We start from the raw sequence: 26999 nt of genomic DNA on the forward strand, positions 1-26999 counted from the left end.
GTACTGGCACAAGAACAGAAAAATAGATCAATGGAACAGGATAGGAAGCCCAGAGATAAACCCATGCACATATGGTCACCTTATCTTTGACAAAGGAGGCAAGAATATACAATAGAGAAAAGACAGCCGCTTCAATAATTGGTGCTGAGTAAAAGCTACATATAAAAGAATGAAGTTAGAACACTCCCTAACAGCATACACAAAAATAAACTCAAAATGGATTAAAGACCTAAATGTAAGGTCAGACACTGTAAAACCCTTTGAGGAAAACATAGGCAGAACACTCTATGACATAAATCACAGCAAGATCCTTTGTGACCCACCTCCCAGAGAAATGGAAATAAAAACAAAAATAAACAAATGGGACCTAATGAAACTTAAAAGCTTTTGCACAGCAAAGGAAACCATAACCAAGATGCGAAGACAACCCTCAGAATGGGAGAAAATATTTGCAAATGAAGCAACTGACATAGGATTAATCTCCAAAATTTACAAGCAGCTCATGCAGCTCAATATCAAAAAAAAACAAACAACCCAATCCAAAAATGCGCAGAAGACCTAAATAGACATTTCTCCAAAGAAGATATATAGATTGCCAACAAACACATGAAAGCATGCTCAAAATCATTAATCATTAGAGAAATGCACATCAATACTACAATGAGATATCATCTCACACTGGTCAGAATGGCCATCATCAATAAATCTACAAACAATAAATCCTGGAGAGGGTGTGGCGAAAAGGGAACCCTCTTGCATTGTTTGTGGGAATGTAAATTGATACAACCACAGTGGAGAACAGTATGGAGGTTCCTCAAAAAACTAAAAATAAAACTACCATATGATCCAGCAATCCCACTATTGGGCATATACCCTGAGAAAATCATAATTAAAAAAGAATCATGTGGGCTTCCCTGGTGGCGACGTTGTTGAGAGCCCTCTGCTGATGCAGGGTACATGGGTTTGTGCCCCGGTCTGGGGGGATCTCACATGCCGCGGAGCAGCTGGGCCCGTGAGCCATGGTCACTGAACCTGCATGTCTGGAGCCTGTGCTCTGCAACAGGAGAGGCCACAACAGTGAGAGGCCCGCGTACCACAAGAAAAAAAAAAAAAGAGTCATTTACCACGATGTTCATTTCAGCTCTAGTTAAAATAGCCAGGACATGGAAGCAACCTAAGTGTCCATCGACAGATGAATGGGTAAAGAAGCTGTGACACATATATACAATGGAATATTATTCAGCCATAAAAAGAAATGAAATTGAGTTATTTGTAGTGAGGTTGATGGATCTCGAGTCTGTCATACAGAGTGAAGTAAGTCAGAAAGAGAAAAACAAATACTGTATGCTGACACATATATATGGAATTTAAAAAATAAAAGGTCATGAAGAACCTAGGGGCAAGATGGGAATAAAGATGCAGACCTACTGGAGAATGGACTTGAGGACCTGGGGAGGGGGAAATGTAAGCTGGGACAAAGTGACAGAGTGACATGGACCTATATACACTACCAAATGTAAAATAGAGAGCTAGTGGGAAGCAGCCTCATAGCACAGGGAGATCAGCTCCATGTTTTGGGACCACCTAGAGGGGTGGGATAGGGATGGTGGGAGGGAGGGAGACATAAGAGGGAAGAGATATGGGAACATATGTATATGTATAGCTGATTCACTTTGTTATAAAGCAGAAAGTAACACACCATTTTAAGCCATTATGCTCCAATAAAGATGTTTTAAAAAATTCAAGTATGATAAAGGATGAAAAGTAATGATTAAACTTAGCAAATTAAACTCAATGCTGACATTCATTGACAAAAGGAAATTGGGTGAGGTATTGAAAGGGGAACTCTATTAGGGTTATTTCAAAAAGAATGAAATGATAGTATTTGGAGACAGGGAACGTAAGGACTTTTTATAGTTCTGCTGACAAGTGAAAGAGAAAATGAAACGTTAGGATCAAGGAAAACATGATAGACATAAAGAACATATTTCCATGGGAGAGACAGAGAAAAATAAACTGGAAGATACAGAAGAGAGAAAGAAAAAATATTGCAGCAGTGCCCTGTGTCTGGGCAATGGGATAAGAACTGGTGCAGGCAAAGAGGGAGTGGCATACGAAAGAACATTAAGATTCTTGGATAGCTGGAACATCTGGGTATGTTCTGGAGGTGGGAAGTTTTGTTGATGGAAATTATATAAAATTCATCTTTTAAAAAATTTTTTATTGGAATATAGTTGATTTACAATGTAGTATTAGTTTCAGGTGTACAGCAAAGTGAATCAGTTATACATGTACATATATCCACTCTTTTTTTCTTTAGATTATTTTCAAATATAAGGAATCGTATTACATTTCCCAGTGTATTCAATCATTCCCTTTCCCAAAATCCCTCTTTTGACAAATTTTTTTTTCAGTGAAATAGGAAGCAAACAATTGAAAATGAGGATAGAAGAGAGGTTACTGGGGGTTTGAGCAAGGGGAGAAATATGTCCTACATACCTAGAAGAATGAGAGAGGGAACAATTGAAAGCACTGGGGAAGTGTAATATGATCGGCAGGCAACATTAAAGGCCTACTGAAGACTTCCCTTTAATTATTTATGGTAAGTCAGCATAGTTGTGAGGTTCCCCACTGCACAGTTCCAGCGCAGAGGTAGAATGGAAATTATATTTAAATGAGGTTGAGATTTTGCAGGTAATTATACCAGAGCAAGAGAGAGAAGAGTAATTAACTATATGGACAAAGAAAGCTTCTGGAATTCACATGAATGGCGTTCTTATGTTTATGGCAGAGCCCACTTTACTCAGTTCTCTAATGTCCAAATATAAGAGAGACAAATATAATGGAGACTTTAATGTTTCTTTAATGGCCATATTAGCATGCCTTCAAATCATAGCTTCACAGAAAAATTGAGTAGGTCATGCTCATATCCATGAAATCCATGAAGTTATATTTTGCATTACTTATTTATTTATTGGCTGCATTGGGTCCTTGTTGCTGTGTGTGGGTTTTCTCTAGTTGCGGCGAGCGGGGGCTACCTTTCATTGTGGTGCACAGGATTCTCATTGCGGTGGCTTCTCTTGTTGCAGAGCACGGGCTCTAGGCATGCAGCCTACAGTAGTTGTGGCACATGGGCTCAGTAGTTGTGGCTCGCAGTGTCTAGAATGCAGGTTCAGTAGTTGTGGTGCATGGGCTTTGTTGCTCCGCGGCACGTGGGATCTTCCTGGAGCAGGGCTCGAATCTGTGTTCCCTGCATTGGCAGAGTGGATTCTTAACCACTGCACCACCAGGGAAGTCCCTGCATTTTCAATTCTACAAAATTACATGTGATTATTAGAACATCTAGATAGTAAGTGGATTGATGCAATATTTTCCATGACCTTTGATATATATAATTAGAAGCATATAAGTAAAACTAGAAATTCAAACAACCTTTTGTATACTATCTTCAGTGTTTTAGAAAATAACATTAAATGATAATCAAAATGTTTATTTTTAAATATAATTACATAAATACAAGCTTAAGATTAGTTTATTTATTCCTTCCTGCTTGGTATATTTAATTAACTAATTTGTAGTCCATTCCATTTCTCCAGTCAGCTCTCACGTTTTTTATATAGTCTTATTTAATCCTGCATGATGGAATTTATATTCCTATAGAGGTACTGAGTTTGACACTTTTGAGCTATATAATAATAAATAAAATGTATCTTGACAACTGATTTATTTACAACCATGGTGCTTATACAACTGCTTCTCTCGAACCATAACTAACTGGCTGCCACTTACTATGTAAAGCCTTGTGACTCTTTCCATTTATATTGAGTTTTTGTCTGCTGGTCTTTCACTCTCCCACCTTAAGCAAACTATGTCTTTTAAGTTTGTCTATAATTCCTCCAAATTAAACTAAATATTGTAAATTTTAAAATGTGTCTCTGAAAAGAAATTTGATCCACTTTGAAATAGCTTTGGATATTTGTATTTGTGAGAAAAGTATTAGAAATTATATCCATATATTATTCTATCCAAGAGGACAAGATTTATATTACATTGAGAAATTTACTAACTAAAAAAATTAAATTTGCTTCTTAGTTGAGAACAACACATGACACCCTCACTACCCCAAACCCACCTTCAACATCTTAACCACCAAAAATCCCATAGAAAGAACAAGTAAATTTAAAATCAGAAATAGGGCAAAGAGACATAAATTATCAATAATTCCTGATGTTTTCAAATTTTGACATAGACCCCTATTTCCACTAGGGACTATGAAAATTTAGCACTACTACTGTGTTATTATGCCCTACATGGACTATGATGTAGTAACATTATAAAATCAAGGTTTCCTAAATACTGTATATAGGTAATCTGATACAGAAATTTTAAAATAAGAAAATGTTTTTATTTATTTATAGTTTTCATATTTTAGGCATCTTTTTTCTTTGTACATTACTTTTTTCTTTAAAATGAAAGATTTCAAAGTTAATCAGAATGTTTCATTTTCAGTAGATTCGAATAGAGTTATGGACATAAAAATGATGTAGATATAGAAGAGAATAATGGTTCAATAGCTTGGTATTTAAAGAAAACAGAATGTTAAATACCATTTCTTACTAAAACTTTGAAATGTATAAATCAAAAAAAGAGTCAATTTACAGTGAATAAAAACATATTCTAACAACTCTATCAAATACATCATCAATGTAACTCTCATAATTTAACCTTCTTCACCTTCATAGATCTTAATATATTACCTTTCATCATGGTACATATGTACTGATCATCTATGTATGATCTGCCATCCTGTCCCATTTCTCCACTAAATTGTAACCTCACAAAAGTAGGTACTTGGCCTAGTTCAGAGCTTTATCTTTGTGTTGAAAATAGTGTCTGATACATTGAATGTACTTAACATTATTTTCAATTAACAGAAGGATTGAGAAGGAATAAATCATGATGTAACAGCAAATTATTTATTAAGCATTCCCTATCAGCTGTTATATGAATAACTTTACATACATAATCTCATTCAATTTTCACAGTAACTGAGAGGTAAGTACTATTATATTAGTGTTATCTCTATTCTACAAATGTGGAAACTGTAGTTAGTGAACAAGTGCCAGAATTGTGGAATTTCAAAGATTTTAGTTGCATAATAGGTATTAATCTAACTTTTAACCACATCCTGAAGTCAATAATTTATTGTTATTCAATTTGCCTGTCCAATTTATATAATATGCATACAAAAATTGATGTTATATTCTATATCTTTTTTAACTCCTAGAGAAATTTAAATAAGCATGCAGACTCTATAAAATCATAAAACATTTATTATTTTTGGTCATACACCTAAGACACCCAAACTCAAAATACTAAGCAATATCAGAAAAATATTTAAAGTTTTCTCATACAAAAAAATTCCAGACTATTTTTGGAATAACTGGATTTTCCTTCAGTAATAATAATAATAATCTGTAGTGTATCAAAATTAAATATGCCTTTGATTTAACATAAAATATAATTTTATATGAAAAATAAATCCATGTAGATAGTGTATGTGTGTGTATGTTCATATATGTAAGTATCCAGTGTTTATACAATAAAATTTTGTTTTATATTTAATTCTTATATTTTTGCTATTTGAACTGATGCCATATATTTGAACTTAAAAGAACTAGGTGACAAAAGACAACTTCCATAGCAAAATTGGTAAATGTAAAATACCCATCACTTTGAAATCAAGTCAGATTTATCATCATTTAAGATTCATTAGGACTCCTTTTAAACACTGTTTCAAGCATGTCCTAGGTATTTATATTGGAGAGAGATAAAATGCATAGATGCACATGGCTGCCTAATTAATCTCTTTCATGCTTTTTCACTTGTAATAACAGAATAACCTGACCTTGGAGGAGAGCTGCCATTTAGTGTCTTTATAGAGATGTGGGAGCAGCTTCAAAAAGCAAAGGATAAAAAAACAAAGCTCTAGATGGTCTAGAGCTCTTACCATTGTTTCATCTTCCTAATATACTAAAGACAAATCCTTTTCTTCATTTTTATATTAATATATTTCAATTTTATCACATACTTTCTTAACTCTTAAAAGGAGCTGTGAAGGATACGCAAAAATGCTAGGCAAGCACACTATTAATGGAGAAGTCCCTAGCCTAAAAACGCCACGGGAAAGCTGATTTTAAATCAACACAAAATTACAAGAGGAAAAGATTAGGGAGACAAGAACAAACCCATAAAACTATAAAAGATGAGGTAATAAAAGTAAAGCAGTGAGATGAAAAGTAATGTTTATTAATTGCCTAGTGACTTTTCTTCCTATTGTGTCTCATCTCTTCTTTGAAAGGAGTCTAAATAAAAATCATAACATCCGCTTCTTTTTTCTTCTTCTTTTGCAGATGCATCTGTGGTGTCATATATTTGTAGCTGCCTTCTTGAATCATAGGTAATTGTGTATGTAGGTTCTTATTTTCAACAAGCACAGTCTTTGAAGAAAAAGAGAAATTTATGCACGGGTGCTTCTTATATGCAGAGCCATGATTTTTTAAACTAGGAATTAGTAAATGACTTTTTTATATCAACATGTACAGCTTGTTTATCTCATGCTGTCTCAAGGCTCTACATATCAAATATATTTCAACGAATTCTAAATTTATAGCTCTTGAGCACCAGACTGCTATATTCATCTCCTACACCATATCTTCACTGGATTGTCTAATAAATGTCTTGAACTCCACATGATCATGTTTTCAAATCTTGACATCTTGATCATTTTTTCAAATCATGGTTTATCCATTCTATATTTCACTAGCTCAGTTGAAAAACTGTGGAAATTTTCTTGACTCCTTTTTAAACCATGAGAAATTCCTCTTGGCCTTTCCTTAAAAATATATCCCAAATCTAATTACTGGTCATCATCTCCAGTGCTATACCTATGTCCAAGCCACAGACATCTCTTAAATGAACTATTGTAATAGTCTTCTATCAGGTGTCTCTGCTTTTAACTGTGTCCCTCTACAGACTGTTCTTAACAGTAACTGGAGTGGCTTTCTAAATTGATACTCTGATAATTTTACTCTTCTACTCAAAACCCTGTTGTGTTGATTCTTCCAATCCAAGAACATGGTATGTCTCTCCATCTGTTTGTATCATCTTTAGTTTCCTTCATCAGTGTTATTTGTAATGAGGTGGATGGACCTAGAGTCTGTCATACAGAGTGAAGTAAGTCAAAAAGAGAAAAACAAATACCATATGCTAACACATATATATGGAATCTAAAAAAAAAATTGTTCTGATGAACCTAGGGGCAGGACAGGAATAAAGACACAGAAATAGAGAATGGACTTGAGAACACGGGGAGGGGGAAGGGTAAGCTGGGACAAAGTGAGAGAGTAACATTGACATATATACACTACCAAACGTAAATTAGCTAATGGGAAGCAGCTACATAGCACAGGGAGAACAGCTCGGTGCTTTGTGACCACCTAGAGGGGTGGGTTAGGGAGGGTGGGAGGGAGGCGCAAGAGGGAGGGGATATGGGGATATATGTATATGTATAACTGATTCACTTTGTTATACAGCAGAAACTAACACAACATTGTAAAGCAATTATACTCCAATAAAGATGTTAAAAAAAATATTCACCTTTCCAAAAAAAAAACAACCTTGCTGTGGCTCTTCATTGCACTCAGAATTAAAATCAAAGTCCCTATATAAGGTGCCTCCCCCAATATCTCTTTGACACATCCTCCTTTCCTGCTCCTCTTGTGATTCCAAATGCAATAACCTGTTTGACGTTCTCTGAACAAGTCTGATGTGCCGCCACTTGACAGCATTTTTCCACCTGTCCCTCAGTTCAGAATGTTCTTGCCCTAGTAATCCACTTGGATCCTTCAAGTATTTGCTCAGATATCACCTTTTCTGTAAGACACTGACCACCCTATTTGGCACTGAAACCTCACTCCCACTTGATTTCATCACTTCCAATTCCTCTTACCAGCCTTTAGTATTTTTTTCTGTTACACTCATTCATTAATTTGAATATACTATTGATTTATTTTATATATATATATGTTATACATCTATACATATATGTATAGATAGACAGATAGATAGTTTACTGTAAGTTCCCTACCATAGAATGTAAGTCTTACAAGGCAAGGATTTTTTTCCTATTTTTATCACTGCTTTATCTTAAGCCCTATAACAGTTCATGGTACATATTAGGTATGTAATAAATATTTGTTAACTGAATTCATTGAATTGGGGGTTTCATTAATATAGAAGAAGAGAATTACTGTTGGTGGTAACTAAACATCTCTGCCATAGGATCTATGTGAAACTGCATGGTTTAAAAAAAAATCTTCTTTTTGGCAACACTTGATAGAAATGGAAGTAGATTTTTATTACTAGATATCTAGCATGTTTCTACATGAGAAGTTTAACTTACCTTCACAAAAATTGATTAAAATGTCTTTATTAGCTCCATTTTTCTGATTGAGACAGCTGCTATGGAAGGAACTTGGTCACCTGGTGAAATCATATTATCAGGATTTGACTTTCTTTGCAGGTATGGTTGGATTTGCATTTTCTTCTAGTTATATGTAATAAAAAGTATAACTGCATTTTTTGTTGTTTGATTGCTGTCTAATTTTAAGTCCCACTCTTCCATTTTTCCTTCTGCTCCGCATCTGCACAGGATAATAAGAAAGTCTGAGTACTCCCTCCTTGGTGCCAACTGGAGATTATAACCACAAAATCACCTTCCTGCAAGCAGAAACTCACACTCTCGCCCCTTTCTCTCTAACATTCAAATTCCAAACCTTTGTTCTCTTAAGTTATTTCAAGTAGTTAAGTACTTTGCTCTTGTTATTTCAGATCAGTTTGAGAAGGTTGCCATTGTCTCCCCAGATTCTCAATTATGTAAGTGCTAAATTTTTATTACTACTATTAAGACTACATTTTTAGTGTAGTTTTAGGTTCACAGAAAAATTGAGAGAAAAAGTAGAGAGATTTCCTATATGTCTCCTATCCTCACAGATGTATATACTCCCCCTTATCAACACTCTCAATAGAGTGGTACATGTGTTTCAACTGATGGACCTATGCTGACAAACCATAATCGCCCATAGTTTACATTAGGGTTCACTCTTGGTGTTGTACATTTTTGGGGATTTAGATAAATGTATAATGATGAGTAAACATCATTATGGTATCATCCGTAGTATTTTTACTGCCCTAAAATTTCTCTGTGCTCCATCTATTCCTCATCCTTTTCAATCCCTAACCCCTGGCAATGACTGATCTTTTTAATGTCTCCACAGTTTTTCCTTTTTCAAAATTTCATGTACATGGAATCATATATAGCCATGTCAGATTGGCTTCTTTCACTTAGTAATATACATTTATGTTTCCTCTGTCTGATAGTTCATTTTTTTTTTAGTGCTGATAATAAACCATTCTGGATGTACCACAGGTTTTTCATCCTTTCACCTACTGAAAGATATCTTGGTTTCATCCAAGTTGTGGTAATTATGTCTGAAGCTGATACAAATATCCATGTGTAGGTTTTTGTGTGGACTTATATTTCCAGCTCCTTTGGATAAATACCAAGGAGTGCAACTGCTTGATCGTATGGTAAAATTATGCTTAGTTTTGTAAGAAATTGCAAAACTGTCTGTCAAAGTGGCTGTACCATTTTGCATTCCCACCTGTAATGAATTTATATTCTCTGTTGCTCTATATTCTTGACATTTGGTGTTGTCGGTGTGCCACATTTTGGCCATCCTAATAGGTATGTAGTGGTAATTCATTGTTTTAATTTTAATTTTCATGATGATATATGATGTGGAGTATCTTTTGATATCTCTATTGTTTATCTGCATATCTTCTTTGATGAGGTGTCTGTTAAGGTCTTTGATTCATTTCTTAATTGAACACTTTTTTGCCATTGTTGCATTTTAAGAGTTCCTTTGTATATTTTGGATAACAGTCCTTTATCGGATGTGTCTTTTGGAAATATTTTCACCTAGTCTGTGATTTGTCTTCTGATTCTCTTGATTCTGTGTTTGCAGAGCAGAAGTTTTTAATTTTAATGGAGTACAGCTTATTAATTTTGTCTTTCTAGATCATGCCTTTGGTATTGCCATACCCAATATTATTTAGGCTTTTTCCTATGGTTTTTTTTTTTTTTTTTTTTTTTTTTTTTTTTTTTTTTGCATTTTACATTTAGGTCTATGATCCATTTTGAGTTAATTTTTTTTTTTTTTTCGGTATGCGGGCCTCTCACTGCCGTGACCTCTCCCGTTGCGGAGCACAGGCTCTGGACGCTCAAGCCCAGCGGCCATGGCTCACGGGTCCAGCTGCTCCGCGGCACGTGGGATCTTCCTGGACCAGGGCATGAACCCGCGTCCCCTGCATTGACAGGCGGACTCTCAACCACTGTGCCACCAGGGAAGCCCATTTTGAGTTAATTTTTATAATGGTTGTAAAGATTCACTTTTTTTGCACAAGAATGTCCAATTGTTCCAGCACTATTTGTTGAAAAGACTATCTTTTCTTCACTGTCAAAGATCTGTCGACTATTTTTATGTGGGTCTATGCCTGGGCTCCCTATTTTGTTCCATCGATCTATTTGTCTCTTCTTTCACTGATACCACACTGTCCTGACCACTGTAGCTTTATAGTAGTAGTGTCAACCCTCCAACTTTGTTTTTCTCCTTCAATATTATGTTGGCTGTTCCAAGTCTTTCACCCTTCCTGATTTATTTTTTCCATAGAATATCACTTTCTCACATCCAGTACAATTTTACTTATTGCTATTGTTTCTTACCTATCTTCCCTGACTAGAATGCAAGGTCGATAAGGTCAGAGATTTTTGTCTCGTTGGGTTTTTGTTTTTGTTTTGTTTTTGCCTTTGTATTCTTAGTAGTAAGAATAATGCTAGGCACATAATAGACCCCTAATAATATTTGTTGAATAATGCATAAAATACATAGTAAATACTCAATAAATGTTAACTAATACAATTTTTAAATGCCCAGAGTTAAGATTTCAATCTACATATTTAAATAGCACTCTGTGTTCCAGAGGTAAAAAAATACAAACCAAAAATATTTGGACAATCTGTCCTTAAAATATGAAAGCTATACATAAACTCAGGAAATATTTCCCATGACTCTCTTTGATGGCACTATGAGAAGATGAATTTCAGCCAACCAGTGATGACTGGGGAAAACTACAGCAAAAAGATATAGCACAAGTCTGTATTTTTATTTTTTTGAAAATGCAGGAGTATATTTGTGTAAATAAATTCTTTGTGGAAATTTCAAGTTCTGCAGAGGTAATATGGACATGGGTCTCTTAATACCTGCTTCAGAATCAAGAACAAGTTGATGCATCATTTTTTAAAGTGTATTCATGATTTTCTATGAAATTGTGTTTGAGATACCAGGTAAATTAGTTTATTCAATATTTTATCATCAAAGGAAGTCACATTACTATAACATTAGTACTGACTTGGTAAACATTTTCAGAATGTAAAAGATGGTACATAATGGCTACACTACAACTATGCATTCACAAAACAATCAAACCAACCAAACAAAAACATAATCCATGAAGAAAATGTATATAAAATAAAAATATAAGCACAGTATCACTTAAATAATTATTCAAAGAAATTAGGACTTTTTCAGGAAGAAAAATGACTAATAAATACAGCTATCATAAAGTGGCTACCCTACAAAGAAAAAGAGGAAGAACATACAAGGTAGAGTAGATTCTTCAGCCTACACCTAGATCTAAGACCACTGGTGGGTGTCACAAAATAAATAATACCTTTATTATTACAAATAGTAAATAAATATTATTTATCAGTAATCCTAAGTGAAATAAAATCATAAAGAAGAAAATAATGCTAAATTATATAAGTAATATAAACCCTACGATGGACTTGTAAATAATTTTATGTGACCCTCAACAATCCTGCTATTTTGGTAACACTGGTAAATTTAGAACAGAGAAGTTATATGATCTCTCAAGTATATAAATCTAGGAAATGTTGGGGACTAGACTCTAACTCACTTCCTTTTATGTCTGGTTAATGCTATTGCTCTAATGAGAGTCCAGTCATTCTTAATACTACCTAATGCTGGGGCATTCAAACAAAGGCTTTATTTTAGGGAATGTAGTGTTTCTGGATTATGATGTAGATTGCACATTGGACTAAGTCACAATCATCTCTCACTTGAATTATTAAAAGGCCCTTCAAAAAAATCCCTCTATATATTTCCAAAAAGGTAGTCAGAATAATACTCTTAAAATGAAAGTTGTATAACACTACTATTAACTTTTAGTCTGATGAGAGGTTCCAATATTACTCAGATTAAAAGCAAAAGTCCTTGGTTTCTGCTTTGGTTGATAGCAGACTAGTTTATTGCAGATAGACCATTCAATTAAGAAGAGAGAGAAAAACTGGGAAGATACTTAAGAAAGCTTGAAGGCACTGGAGAGCTCCCAGTGAGGGAGTTGAGTGTTCAAGATCCCAGAAATAAGGGAAGTGCAGAGATTTTAGCATAACATGTTTTCCCCTTGGGAACTTACAGAATGAAAAACATTTTTCTAGGGGTTCAGAAGCTGAACAGAACTCTCCCCAAGTTTATGGAGCATGGTGGAGACTGGAGTGATTAGGGATGAGTGGAAACTGGATGGGAGGAGGGTATAGGGAAAACTTTAAATTTCAGAGTCATGGTAAACACTCTAGACTTCTAGTAGAGACCCCTGAAAGATTAAACCTTAGATATGGACAACGAAAACACTCTGTTTGATACCATAATGATAGATTCCCATCATTATACATTTTTTCAAACCCATAAAATGTACAACACCAAAAGTAAACCATAATGTAAACTATGCCATTTATGTGATTATGATGTCTGTCAATGTGAGTTCATCAATTGCAACAATGTACCACTGTGCTGGGGATTAGAGATAATTTATATATGTGAGGGTAGGAGAAATGTGGTAAATCTCTGCAGCTTCCTCTCAATGCTGCTGTGAACCTAAAACTGCTCTAAAAATTAAAGTATTAAGAAAAAAATCAGGCGGTGAAGCAATACTGGATAAATTGATAGACTGATCATGGCTGCTTTTTCTATTTTACTTAAAGTTGTCAGAGAAGGGAAAGAGAAAATAAGCCATATAATACCTAAGGACATAGTTCTAAGAAAGGAGACTATCCCATGAAAATTCCATGGGACATGCTGATCTTTGAGCAGGAACAAGGAGAGCAGTGTTGCTGGAACACAAGGAACAAGGAAGAACAGAGATAGTAGGAGGCATAGCATGTAGGATCTTAGAAGCCATGGTAAGCTCATCAGCTTTTTGTCCTTTATGTAAGATGAGATTACTGTATTTCCATAAAGAGAGTGAGATAATTCTGTGTTTAATGTATGACCTTCTTTGGCTTATGGAGACAGGGTTTTAGAGAGCCAGCATGGTAGAAGAATTCCTGTGAGACATCCACTAAATTAATACACATGAAAATGACAGTGATTAGGTCTAGGGTGGTAGTCATGGAAGTGGAAGAAGTAGTTAAGCCTCAGTGTATACTTTTTTTTTAACATCTTTATTGGAGTATAATTGCTTTACAATGGTGTGTTAGTTTCTGCTGTAGAACAAAGTGAATCAGCTATACATATACATATATCCCCATATCTCCTCCCTCTTATGTCTCCCTCCCACCCTCCCTATTCCACCCCTCTAGGTGGTCACAAAGCACTGAGGGGAGAAAATATTTGCAAATGAAGCAACTGACATAGGATTAATCTCCAAAATTTACAAGCAGCTCATGCAGCTCAATGTCAAAAAAACAAACAACCCAATCCAAAAATGGGCAGAAGACCTATATAGACATTGCTCCAAAGAAGATTTACAGGTTGCCAACAAACACATGAAAGAATGCTCAACATCATTAATCATTAGAGAAATGCAATTCAAAACTACAATGAGATATCATCTCACACCGGTCAGAATGGCTATCATCAAAAAATCTACAAACAATAAATGCTGGAGAGGGTGTGGAGAAAAGGGAACCCTCTTGCACTGTTGGTGGGAATGTAAATTGATACAGCCACTATGGAGGTTTCTTAAAAAACTAAAAATAGAACTACCAAACGACCCAGCAATCCCACTACTGGGCATATACCCTGAGAAAACCATAATTCAAAAAGAGTCATGTACCAAAATGTTCATTGCAGCTCTATTTATAATAGCCAGGACATGGAAGCAATCAAAGTGTCCATCAACAGATGAATGGATAAAGAAGACGTGGCACATATATACAATGGAATATTACTCTGCCATAAAAGTAAACAAAATTGAGTTATTTGTAGTGGGGTGGATGAACCTAGAGTCTGTCATACAGAGTGAAGTAAGTCAGAAAGAGAAAAACAAATACTGTATGCTAACACATATATATGGAATCTAAAAAAAAAAAAAAAAGTCATGAAAAACCCAGGGGCAAGACGGGAATAAAGACACAGACCAATTGGAGAATGGACTTGAGGATATGGGAAGGGGGAAGTGTAAGCTGTGACAAAGTGAGAGAGTGGCATGGACATATATACACTACCAAACATAAAACAGATAGCTAGTGGGAAGCAGCTGCATAGCACAGGGAGATCAGCTCCACGCTTTGTGACTACCTAGAGGGGTGGGATAGGGAGGGTGGGAGGGAGGGAGACGCAAGAGGGAAGAGATATGGGAACATATGTATAACTGATTCACTTTGTTATAAAGCAGAAACTAACACACCATTGTAAAGCAATTATACTCCAATAAAGATGTTAAATTTTTTTTTTAATTTTAAAAATTAAAAAAAGCAACTATAAATATCATTTCATTTATTTTTCTTTTAAAAGCATCTTTTATTCTTCAATTTAAGATCCCCCTTTCTTGTGCTATATTAGCAAAGCACACACACACAAAAACACACAGATTCATACAACTATTTTGAAGCAATGTTTTGTGTGTGTTTTGTAGCAATGAGAGCAATTTAGTTGTCCACAATAATTGATGTACATTTTTTAATTCTTATAAAATTGTATTAATTACAAAGGCAAAAAGGAAGCCCTTTTCTCTCACATTATAACTATTTGACACAGATAATGTCATTTAACCATTATTACTTAAGCATATTAGTCATTTATCCTTTGACTTTTAAATTATATTAATAAAATAATTATTAATTCATCAAAAATGTTTTGAGTACCATAAATTTCAAATAATATAGATTTACTGGAGAGGACACACATTTTTAAGACAAAATCCCAGTCTAAAGAGGTATTTTGATATTTCATATATAATCAATAGCAAATAAAGTTATCTGGATGTTTAAAAATTTTTAAATAATATTTTCAGTGAAAATATTGCACAAACTTGCAGAAGCATTTTTCTTATTCTTTAAGAATTTTGAAATTTTGCTATCTAGAGATGGATGCTCAATTACTGATTATTATTCAATCAATACATTCTTTATACAACCTCACAAAAATTTAATTTTCCTATTTCCTATCATATGAACCCCAAGTTTGAATTTCTTTAGCTGGAAATAATTTTATAAAGCACGAGGAAATTGTTTAAAATCGTTTAATGTTACATAAGATTGGACAACATATCTAAATAAGTTGCTGATGGAAAATGATTTGATCCAGTTTTACATGTTGCTAATTAAGTAGATAAAGCACCATAGCACAGTCTTATATATTGTGTATTGTCTATTGTGCTGTACAAAATTTCAGTTGTGGATTCAGTCCACTCTCTTTTATTCTTTAAAAATTCAGGAATGTCATAAAAATAAGTATGCCATTCTTCCTAATTAAAAATGATGCATATTTCATTAAGATATTCTTATGATTTAATATGTGGCATTCTTTTAATTGAAAAGGAAAGGCCATACAGATGACACAGCACACTTAAATACTATTCATTGTGGATTTGCTCATTAATCATGTCCTTTATGAACCAAGAAGATATTCTATAACATTAATTATTATGGCATTTGAGAATACTATAAAAATAGAAGTTATTGTCCTGTCTTCAGAGAAAAACTGTTTTATTCCAATAAGAAGCATAAACACAAAATGATACTGACTTTCCTATCTGCAGTAACCCCACGCCCACCATCTTAGCAGGGCCTCCCTATTGGTGAAGGATTAAATTATCTTATTAATGCACTTATTATATTTTCCATATTCAATTCATCAACCAATGAAAAGTTGTTCACTGAAACTAACTACACTTAAAAAACACAAATAGAAATCTGTTATAGTCAATCTATCTACCCACCTATCTATCTCTATTTTCCTCCCTCTTTCATCTTTTCCTTCTCCTCTCTCTCTCTCTCTCTCTCTCTCTCTCTCTCTCCCACACACACACATACACACACACACACAAAATTGCCTGGGGGCAGCTCCATATCCTTCTCCTCTGGTACTCTGTAATCATGGTTGTCCCATCTAGCTAGTCTTACTCTTTAACATTACCCATTCTTCTTCTATCTGTGAAATCCGTTCTCTGTTCTCTTGTCTCTTTTACATAAGGGCACCAAAAATCCCTCTTCTCAGGTATATAGATCTTATCTGTTTCTGTGTTGAACAACAAAAGGAATCTAGAATATTAAAAGTCACATAACACCTAGAGCAAAAGAAATGTCTTAAGACAGGAAAAATATGAATAAACCATTTATGAGTATGGGATTTTGGAAACTTGAAAGTTGAGAGGTTAGAGACCTGTATAGCTAACAATGTTGTGATAGATTTCATGTCAGTAGGGTAAAGATTAAATGATTTTATGATTAATTTTTACTCTGGAAATGGTTAATAGAACTGTGTAAACAAAACAGAAAGGACTGTAAGTTTAACTCATTAGCATAATAGGGAAAGTTATTCTGATATTCAATAATTCAAAGAATAGAGAACATAGTTGATGATGATTAAAATATTATACTACAGGATTTCAGTATATTAATTACATGTAGTGGTAAGTTTATGGCAAAAACACTCCTACAACAATATCTTGATGGCTTCCGAAATAATATTTTTTTTTTGTCCTAATTTTCCATGTTTGACTCTTTAGATCTCTTCCCACAGGCAGACTGTATTTGCATGGAGCTTCATGATTTGCAAAAAGCTTTCTTTTTTTTAAATCAAGTTCTTGTTAGTCTTTAAAGAAAATGATTTAATTTGGTCCTCTTGATGTTCAGATGAATGTGAATAGGACTGACTTACATTCAATTAATTTACATGAGAACTGTAAAAAATCTGTGGAAGAGGGGAACCGTTTTCCAAGCAAGAAAAATAAGAACATATTTATGATACCTGGCAGCTTTTTTTCATCTAAGTTTGTAGGCCTAGATCTGAGTACTAGGCAGACTTTCATTCATTTCATATCCAGATATGCTACATAGATTTGCAACCAATTTGTTAGAGTGCAGATCTGAAGGAAAAAATGATCCCTGAGATATAAGACACAGCAATGGCAGTCAATTTAGATTTATAAAAGGAACAGAACAATAATCATCACAAAATACCATCATGAAAAACTGATAATTTTTGCTACTTTTTGAAACAGAAAAAATTTATATAACTAGAGTTAAATTGAGGATATACAAACAAACTAAAATATATCAGAAATTTTTGACATATGAGCTGGTGACTGTGATATTAATAATTTGCATATGGATAATTAAGAAATTGACTCTTTCAAAAATTTTATAAAATAGTGGAAAATTGGGGCTTCCATGGAGGTAAAATGCTTAAGACTCCAAGCTTTCCAATGCAGGGGTTGTGGGTTCGATCCCTGGCCAGGGAACTAATATCCCACATGCAACGTGGTGCAGCCAAAAAATAGATAAAATAAAATAGTGGAAAATCACAAGATTTAGAGCCTTAAAGAGAACTGTATTTTATTATTTTAATTAATTTAATTTTATTTGTTTTGTTAACATCTTTATTGCAGTATAATTGCTTTACAATGGTGTGTTAGTTTCTGCTTTCATAACAAAGTGAATCAGCTATACATATACATATCAACATATCTCCTCCCTCTTGCGGCTCCCTCCCACCCTCCCTATTCCACCCTTCTAGGTGGTCACAAACCACCGAGCTGATCTCCCTGTGCTATGCAGCTGCTTCCCACTAGCTATCTATTTTATGTTTGATAGTGTATATATGTCCATGCCACTCTCTCACTTTGTCACAGCTTACCATTCCCCATCCCGGTGTCCTCAAGTCCATTCTCTATGTCCGGTCTGTATTCCTGTCCTGCCCCTAGGTTCTTCAGAATATGTTTTTTTTTGTTTGTTTGTTTGTTTGTTTTAGATTCCATATATATGTGTTAGCATACGGTATTTGTTTTTCTATTTCTGACTTACTTCACCCTGTGTGACAGACTCTAGGTTCATCCACCTCCCTACAAATAACTCAATTTCATTTCTTCTTATGGCTGAGTAATATTCCATTGTATATATTTGCCACATTTTCTTTATCCATTCATCTGTTGATGGACACTTAGTTTGCTTCAATGTCCTGGCTATTGTAAATAGAGCTGCAATGAATATTGTGGTATATGACTTTTTGAATTATGGTTTTCTCAGGGTATATGCCCAGTATTAGGAATGCTGGGTTGTATGGCAGCTCTATTTTTACTTTTTTAAGGAACCGCCACACTGTTCTCCATAGTGGTTGTATCAATTTACATTCCCACCAACAGTGCAAGAGGGTTCCCTTTTCTCCACACCCTCTCCCACATTTACTGTTTGTAGAATTTTTGATGATGGCCATTCTGACTGGTGTGAGGTGATACCTCATTGTAGTTTTGATTTGCATTTCTCTAATGATTAGTGATGTTGAGCACCCTTTCATGTGTTTGTTGGCAATCTGTACATCTTCTTTGGAGAAATGTCTATATAGATCTTCTGCCCATTTTTGGATTGGGTTGTTTGTTTTTTTGATATTGAGTTGCATGAGCTGCTTGTAAATTTTGGAGATTAATCCTTTGTCAGTTGTTTCATTTGAAAATATTTTCTCTCATTTGAGGTTTGACTTTTCGTCTTGTTTATGGTTTCCTTTGCTGTGCAAAAGCTTTTATGTTTCATTAGGTCCCATTTGTTTATTTTTGTTTTTATTTCCTCTTCTCTAGGATGTGGGTCAAAAACGATCTTGCTGTGATTTATGTCATAGAGCACTCTGCCTATCTTTTCCTATAAGAGTTTTATAGTGTCTGGCATTACATTTAGGTCTTTTATCCATTTTGAGTATATTTTTGTGTATGGTGTTAGGGAGTGTTCTAATTTCACTCTTTTATATGTAGCTGTCCAGTTTTCCCAGCACCACTTACTGGAGAGTCTGTCTTTTCTCCATGTATATTCTTGCCTCCCTTATCAAATATAAGGAGACCATATGTGTGTTGGTTTATCTCTTGGTTTTTTATCCTGTTCCATTGATCTATATTTCTCTTTTTGTGCCAGTACCATACTGTCTTGATTGCTGTAACTTTGTAGTGTAATCTGAAGTCTGGGAGTCTGATTCCTCAGGCTCCGGTTTTCTTCCTCAAGATTGCTTTGGCTATTTGGTGTCTTTTGGGTTTCCATACCAATTGTGCAAATTTTTGCTCTACTTCTGTGAAAACTGCCATTGGTAGTTTGATAGGGATTGCACTGAATCTGTAGATTGCTTTGGGTAGAATAGTCATTTTCACAATGTTGATTCTCCCAATCAAACAACGTAGTATATCTCTCCATCTGTTTGTATCATCTTTAATTTCTTTCATCAGTGTCTTATAGTTTTCTGCATACAGGTTTTTGTTTCCTTAGGTAGGTTTATTCCTATGTATTTTATTCTTTTTTTGCAATGGTAAATGGGGTGTTCCCTTAATTACTCTTTCAGATTTTTCATCATTAGTTGACAGGAATGCAAGAGATTTCTGTGCATTAATTTTGTATCCTGCTACTTTACCAAATTCATTGATTAGCTCTAGTAGTTTTCTGGTAGCAACTTTAGGATTCTCTACGTATAGTATCATGTCATCTGCAAACAGTGACAGCTTTACTTCTTCTTTTCCAATTTGGATTCCTTTTATTTCTTTTTCTTCTCTGATTGCTGTAGGTAGAACTTCCAACACTATGTTGAATAATAGTGGTGAGAGTGGACAACTTTGTCTTGTTCCTGATCTTAAGGGAAATGGTTTCAGTTTTTCACCACTGAAAATGATGTTGGCTGTGGGTTTGTCATATATGGTCTTAATTATATTGAGGTAAGTTCCCTCTATGCCTACTTTCTGGAGAGTTTTTATCATAAATTGGTGCTGAATTTTGTTGAAAGATTTTTCTGCATCCATTGATATGAGCATATGGTTTTTCTCCTTCAATTTTTTAATATGGTGTATCACGTTGATTGATTTCCATATATTGAAGAATCCTTGCAATACTGGTATAACCAACACTTGATCATGGTGTATGATCCTTTTAATATTCTGCTGGAATCTGTTTGCTAGTATTATGTTGAGGGTTTTTGTATCTATGTTCATCAGTGATACTGGCTTGTAGTTTTCTTTCTTTGTGACATCTCTGTCTGGTATTGGTATCAGGCTGACGGTGGCCTTGCAGAATTAATTTGGGAGTGTTCCTCCATCTGCTATATGTTGAAGAGCTTGAGAAGGGTAGATGTTAGCACTTCTGTAAATGTTTGATAGAATTCGCCTGTGAAACCATCTGGTCCTGGGCTTTTGTTCATTGGAAGATTTCAGTCTCCATTTCAGTGCTTGTGATTGGTCTGTTCATATTTTCTACTTCAACCTGGTTAAGTCTCAGAAGGCTGTGTTTTTCTAAAAATTTGTCCAGTTCTTCCAGGTTGTCCATTTTATTGGCATAGAGTTGCTTGTAGTAATCTTTCCTGATCCTTTGTATTTCTGCAGTGTCAGTTGTTACTTCTCCTTTTTCATTTCTAATTCTACTGAGTCTTCTCCCTTTTTTTCTTGATGAGTTTGGCTAATGGTTTATCAATTTTGTTTATCTTCTCAAAGAATCAGCTTTTAGTTTTATTGATCTTTGCTATTGTTTTCTTTGTTTCTATATCATTTATTTCTGCTCTGATCTTTATGATTTCTTTCCTTCTGCTAACTTTGGGGTTTTATTGTTCTTCTTTCTCTAATTGCTTTAGGTGTAAGTTCAGGTTGTTTATTTGACATGTTTTCTATTTACTGAAGTAGGACTGTACTCCTATAAACTTCCCTTTTTGAACTGCTTTTGCTGTATCCCATAGGTTTTGGGTCATCGTGTTTTCATTGTCATTTGTTTCTAGGTATTTTTTTATTTCCTCTTTGATTTCTTCAGTGATCACTTGGCTATTAAGTAGTGTATTGTTTAACCTCCATGTGTTTGCAATTTTTACTTATGTTTTCCTGTAAGTGATATCTAGTCTCATAGCATTGTGGTCAGAAAAGATACTTGATATGATTTCAATTTTCTTCAATTTACCATGGCTTGATTTGTGACCCAAGATATGATCTATCCTGGAGAATGTTCCATGAGCACTTGAGAAGCAAGTGTATTCTGTGGTTTTTGGATGGAATGTCCTATAAATATCAATTAACTCCATCTTGTTTAATGTATCATATAAAGCTTGTGTTTATTTATTTTCATTTTGGATGATATGTCCATTGGAGAAAGTAGGGTGTTAAAGTCCCCTACTATGATTGTGTTAATGTTGAGTTCCCCTTCTATGGCTGTTAGCATTTGCCTTATGTATTGAGGTGCTCCTATGTTGGGTTCATAAATACTTAAAATTGTTATATATTCTTCTTGGATTGATCCCTTGATCATTATGTAGTGTCCTTCTTTGTCTCTTGTAGTAGTCTTTATTTTAAAGTCTATTTTTTCTAATATGAGAATTGCTATTCCAGATTTCTTTTGATTTCCATTTGCATGGAATATTTTTTTCCATCCCCTAACTTTCAGTCTATATGTGTCCCTAGGTCTGAAGTGGGTCTCTTGTAGATAGCATATATATGGGTCTTGTTTTTGTATCCATTCAGCCAGTCTATGTCTTTTGGTTGGAGCATTTAGTCTATTTACATTTAAGGTAATTATCAATATGTATGTTCCTATTACCATTTTCTTAATGTTTTGGGTTTTTGTAGGTCTTTTCCTTCTCTTGTGTTTCCTGCCTAGAGAAGTTCCTTTAGCATTTGTTGTAAAGCTCGTTTGGTGGTGTTGAATTATGTTAGGTTTTGCTTTACTTTAAAGGTTTTAATTTCTTCATCAAATCTGAATGAGATCCTTGCTGGGTAATCTTGGTTGTAGTTGGTTCCCTTTCATCACTTTAAATATGTTGTGCCACTGCCTTCTGGCTTGCAGAGTTTCTGCTGAAAGATCAGCTGTTAACCTTATGGGGATTCCCTTGTATGTTATTTGTTGCTTTTCCTTTCCTCCTTTTAATATTTTTTCTTTGTATTTAACGTTTGATAGTTTGATTAATATGTGTCTTCATCTGTTTCTTCATTGTTTTATCCTGTATGGGACTTTCTGTGCTTCCTGAATTTGATTGACTATCTCCTTTCCAATGGTAGAGAAGTTTTCAACTATAAACTCTCAAATATTTTCTCAATCCTTTTCTTTTTCTCTTTTTCTGGGACCTCTATAATTCAAATGTTGGTGTGTATAATGTTGTCCCAGAAGTCTCTGAGACTGCCCTCAATTCTTTTCATTCTTTTTTCTTTATTCTGCTCTGTGGTAGTTATCTCCACTATTTTATCTTCCAGGTCACTTATCAGTTCTTCTGCCTCAGTTCTTCTGCTATTGACTCCTTCTAGAGAATTTTTAATTTCATTTATTTTGTTGTTCATCATTGTTTGTTTGCTCTTTAGTTCTTCTAAGTCCTTGTTAATTGTTTCTTTTGTTTTCTCCATTCTATTTCTAAGATTTAGGATCATCTTTACTATCATTACCCTGAATTCTTTTTCAGCTAGACTGCCTATTTCCTATTCATTTGTTAGGTCTGGTGGGTTTTTACCTTGCTCCTTCATCTGCTGTGTGTTTCTCTGTATTCTTATTTTGCTTACCTTACTGTCCTTGGTGTCTCCTTTTCACAGGCTGCAGGTTTATAGTTCCCATTGTTTTTAGTGTCTGCCTTCAGTGGCTAAGTTTTGGTCAGTGGGTTGTGTAGGCTTCCTGATGGAGGGTACTGATGACTGTGTTGGTGGATGAGGCTGCATCCTGTCTTTCTTGTGGGCAGGACCGAATCCGCTGGTGTGTTTTGGGGTGTCTGTGACCTTATTATGCTTATAGGCAGTCTCTCTCCTGATTGGTGGTGTTGTGTTCCTGTTTTGCTAGTTGTTTGCCATAGGGTGTCCAGCACTGTAGCTTGCTGGTTGTTGAGTGGAGCTGGGTCTTAGCATTGAGATGGAGATCTCTGGGAGAGCTTTTGATGTTTGATATTACATGAAGCCAGGAGGTCTCTGGTGGACAAATGTCTTGAACTCGGCTCTCCCACCTCAGAGGCATAGGCCTGACACCTGGCTGGAGCACCAACAACCTGTCAGTCCCACCGCTCAGAAGAAAATGGAGAAAAAAGAAAGAAAAGAAAGAAAGAAAGAGAGGAAGGAAGAAAGAAAGAGGGAAAAAAGTTTTTAAAATAAAAATTTTGAAAAATTATTAAGAAGAAAAGAAATTAAAATGTTATAAAAAAATAAGAAAAAAAAGAAAGAAAAAAAGCAACCAAACCAAAAAGCAAATCCTCCAATGATAACAAGCACTAAAAACTGTTCAAAAAAAAAAGGACCAACCGAACCCTAGAACAAAGGATAAAAGCAAAGCTATACAGACAAAATCACACAAAGATACACACTCACAGAGAAAGAAAAAAGGAAAAAAATATATATATATGTATATATATATATATATATATATATATAAAAGAAGAGAGCAACCAAATCAATAAACAAATCTACCAATGATAATAAACTCTAAACACTAAACTAAGATAAACATAAAACCAGAAACAAATTAGATGCAGAAAGCAAACCCCAAGTCTACAGTTGCTCCCAAAGTCCACCTCCTCAATTTTGGGATGATTCATTGTCTATTCAGGTATTCCACAAATGCAGGGTACCTTAAGTTGACTGTGGGGATTTAATCCACTGCTCCTGAGGCTGCTGGGAGAAATTTCCCTTTGTCTTCTTTGTTCACACAGCTCCTGGGGTTCAGCTTTGGATTTGGCCCTGCCTCTGTATGTACGTTGCTCTCTGTCATCTGTTCTTCACTCAGACAGGATGGGGTTAAAGTAGCAGCTGATTAGGGGGCTCTGACTCACTCAGGCTCGGGGTAGGGAGCAGTACAGAATGCAGGGTAAGCCTGCCGCAGCAGAGGCCGGAATGACATTGCAACATCCTGAGGCATGCCGTGTGTTCTCCTCAGGAAGTTGTCCCTGGATTATGCGACTCTGGCAGTGGCGGGCTGCACAGGCTCCTGGGAGAGGAAGTGTGGATAGTGTCCTGTGCTTGCACACAGGCTTCTTGGTGGCTGCAGCAGCAGCCTTAGCATCTCATGCCCGTCTCTGTTGTCTGCGCTAATATTCGCAGCTTGCACCCATCTCTGGAGCTCGTTTAGGCCATGCTCTCAATCCCCTCTCCTTATGCCCCCCAAAACAATGGTCTCTTGCCTCTTAGGCAGGTCCAGAATTTTTTCTGGACTTCCTTCCTGCTAGCTGTGGTGTATTAGCCCCCTTTAGGCTGTGTTCACTTAGCCAACCCCAGTCCTCTCCCCGGGATTTGACCTCCCAAGTCAGAGCCTCAGTTCCCAGCCCCCACCCATTCCGGCGGGTGAGCAGACAAGCCTCTCATGCTGGTGAGTGCTGGTCGGCACCGATCCTCTGTGCTGGAATATCTCCACTTTGCCCTCTGCACCCCTGTTGCTGCGCTCTCCTCCGTGGCTCTGAAGCTTCCCACCCCCAACCACCCTCCATCTCCACCAGTGAAGGGGCTTTCTAGTGTGTGGAAACTTTTCCTCCTTCACAGCTGCCTCCCAGAGGTGCAGGTTCCATCCCTATTCTTTTGTCTGTTTTTTCTTTTTTCTTTTGCTCTACCCAGGTACATGGAGATTTTCTTGCCTTTTGGGAAGTCTGAGGTCTTCTGCCAGCGTTCAGTAGGTGTTCTGTAGAAGTTGTTCCTCATGTAGATGTATTTCTGATGTATTTGTGGGGAGGAAGGTGATCTCCACATCTTACTCCTACACCATCTTGAAGGTCTCTCCTTGAGACCTGTATTTTAAATTCAGCGTCATCACTTACTGCCTGTAAAACTTTAAGCTCTTTGCATCAATTATCTTAACTATAAAACAACACAACAAAAGTATATTTATCTTATGAAATAGTTGAATGGGTTACTTAATCTATAAGGCATGAAAGCGTATTATAATCCCTAAAGCATGATACGGCTCTATCTGTGCTTAAATAGGATTTTTGTGCTTCCTCCACTTTTACTACACTATACAGAACTACAGAGTAAACTTAATGTACTATTTATTTATTATGTATATGTGTGTATATATATCTTTACAGTCCCCTTATTAGTTAGATGCTATATATAAACATATATGTGTATACACACACACACACACACACACACACACACCTATATGCACTCACACACACATATACAGTTGTTATAAGTTCAAAAGTCTAATTGAAATCCTTAGCACAACTACTAATAAAATACCCAAAAAATATACAGAAAAGGAAATAAAAAAGGAACAAAAATGGCACACTACAACATATAATCAAACACAAAAGAAGGGAAGTAAAGAGAATTTGAGGATCAAAAAAGATATGATATTAGAAAACAAATAGAAAAATGACAGAAGTAAATCCTTCCTTATGTGTAATTACTCTAAATATAAATGGAATTAAATGCCCTAATCAAAAAGCATAGAGAGGCAGAATGGATTTTAAAAGAGCATTGTCCACCTACATGCTGTCTACAAGAGACTAACTTTAGACACATATAGGTTGAAATTGAAAGATGGACATAAAAACCTTTCATGAAAATAGTAGCACAGAGAGAGCTGGGGTGGTATACAAATATAAGACAAAATAGAATATAAGTAAAAAATTACTATAAGATACAAAGAAGTACATTATACATAGAGAAAGGGCCAATTCATTAGAAGATGTAACAATTATCAACACGTTACACACCTGCAAATAGAGCCCCAAAATATATGAAGCAAAAACTGACAGGATTGAAGTGAGAAATAGACGGTTCTACAATAATTATTGGAAACTTCTATGTCTCATCCTCAATAATGGATAGAATAAGACAGAAGATCAATAAGGAAACAGAACTCTTAGATAACATTAGAAACCAAATAGGCCTAGCAGACATATGTAGAACACTTCACTCAAGAATACACATTTTCTCAAGTTTACATGTAACAATCTCCAGCTAGATCATATGTTAGGTCACAAGCATGTCTCACTGAGTTTAAAAGGATTTAAATCATACAAAGTATATTTTCTGACTATGACAGAATGAAACTAGAAACCAAGACCAGAAGAAGTGGAAAATTTACAATGACGTACAAATAAAACATGTTTAAAAACAAATGGATCAAAGGGGAAATTAAAAGAAAAATTAGAAAATACTTTGAAATAAATGAAAATGAAGACACAACATGCCAAAATGTATGAGATGTAGTGAAAACTGTCCTCAGAGGAAATTTATAGCTGGAAAGGCCTACATTTAAAATGAATAAAGATTTCAAATCAATAAGCTAAATTTAAATCATAAATAATTAGAAAGAGAAGACCAAATTAAATCCAAGGTGAATGGAAAAAAGGAACTGATAAAGATTAGAGCAGAGGTAAATGAAATAGAGAATAGAAAAACAATAGCAGTAATGAAATAAAAATTGGCCCTTTGAAAAACCCCCA

Source organism: Tursiops truncatus, chromosome 1, assembly GCF_011762595.2.
Source record: "Tursiops truncatus isolate mTurTru1 chromosome 1, mTurTru1.mat.Y, whole genome shotgun sequence".
NCBI classification, from domain to species: Eukaryota; Metazoa; Chordata; class Mammalia; order Artiodactyla; family Delphinidae; genus Tursiops; species Tursiops truncatus.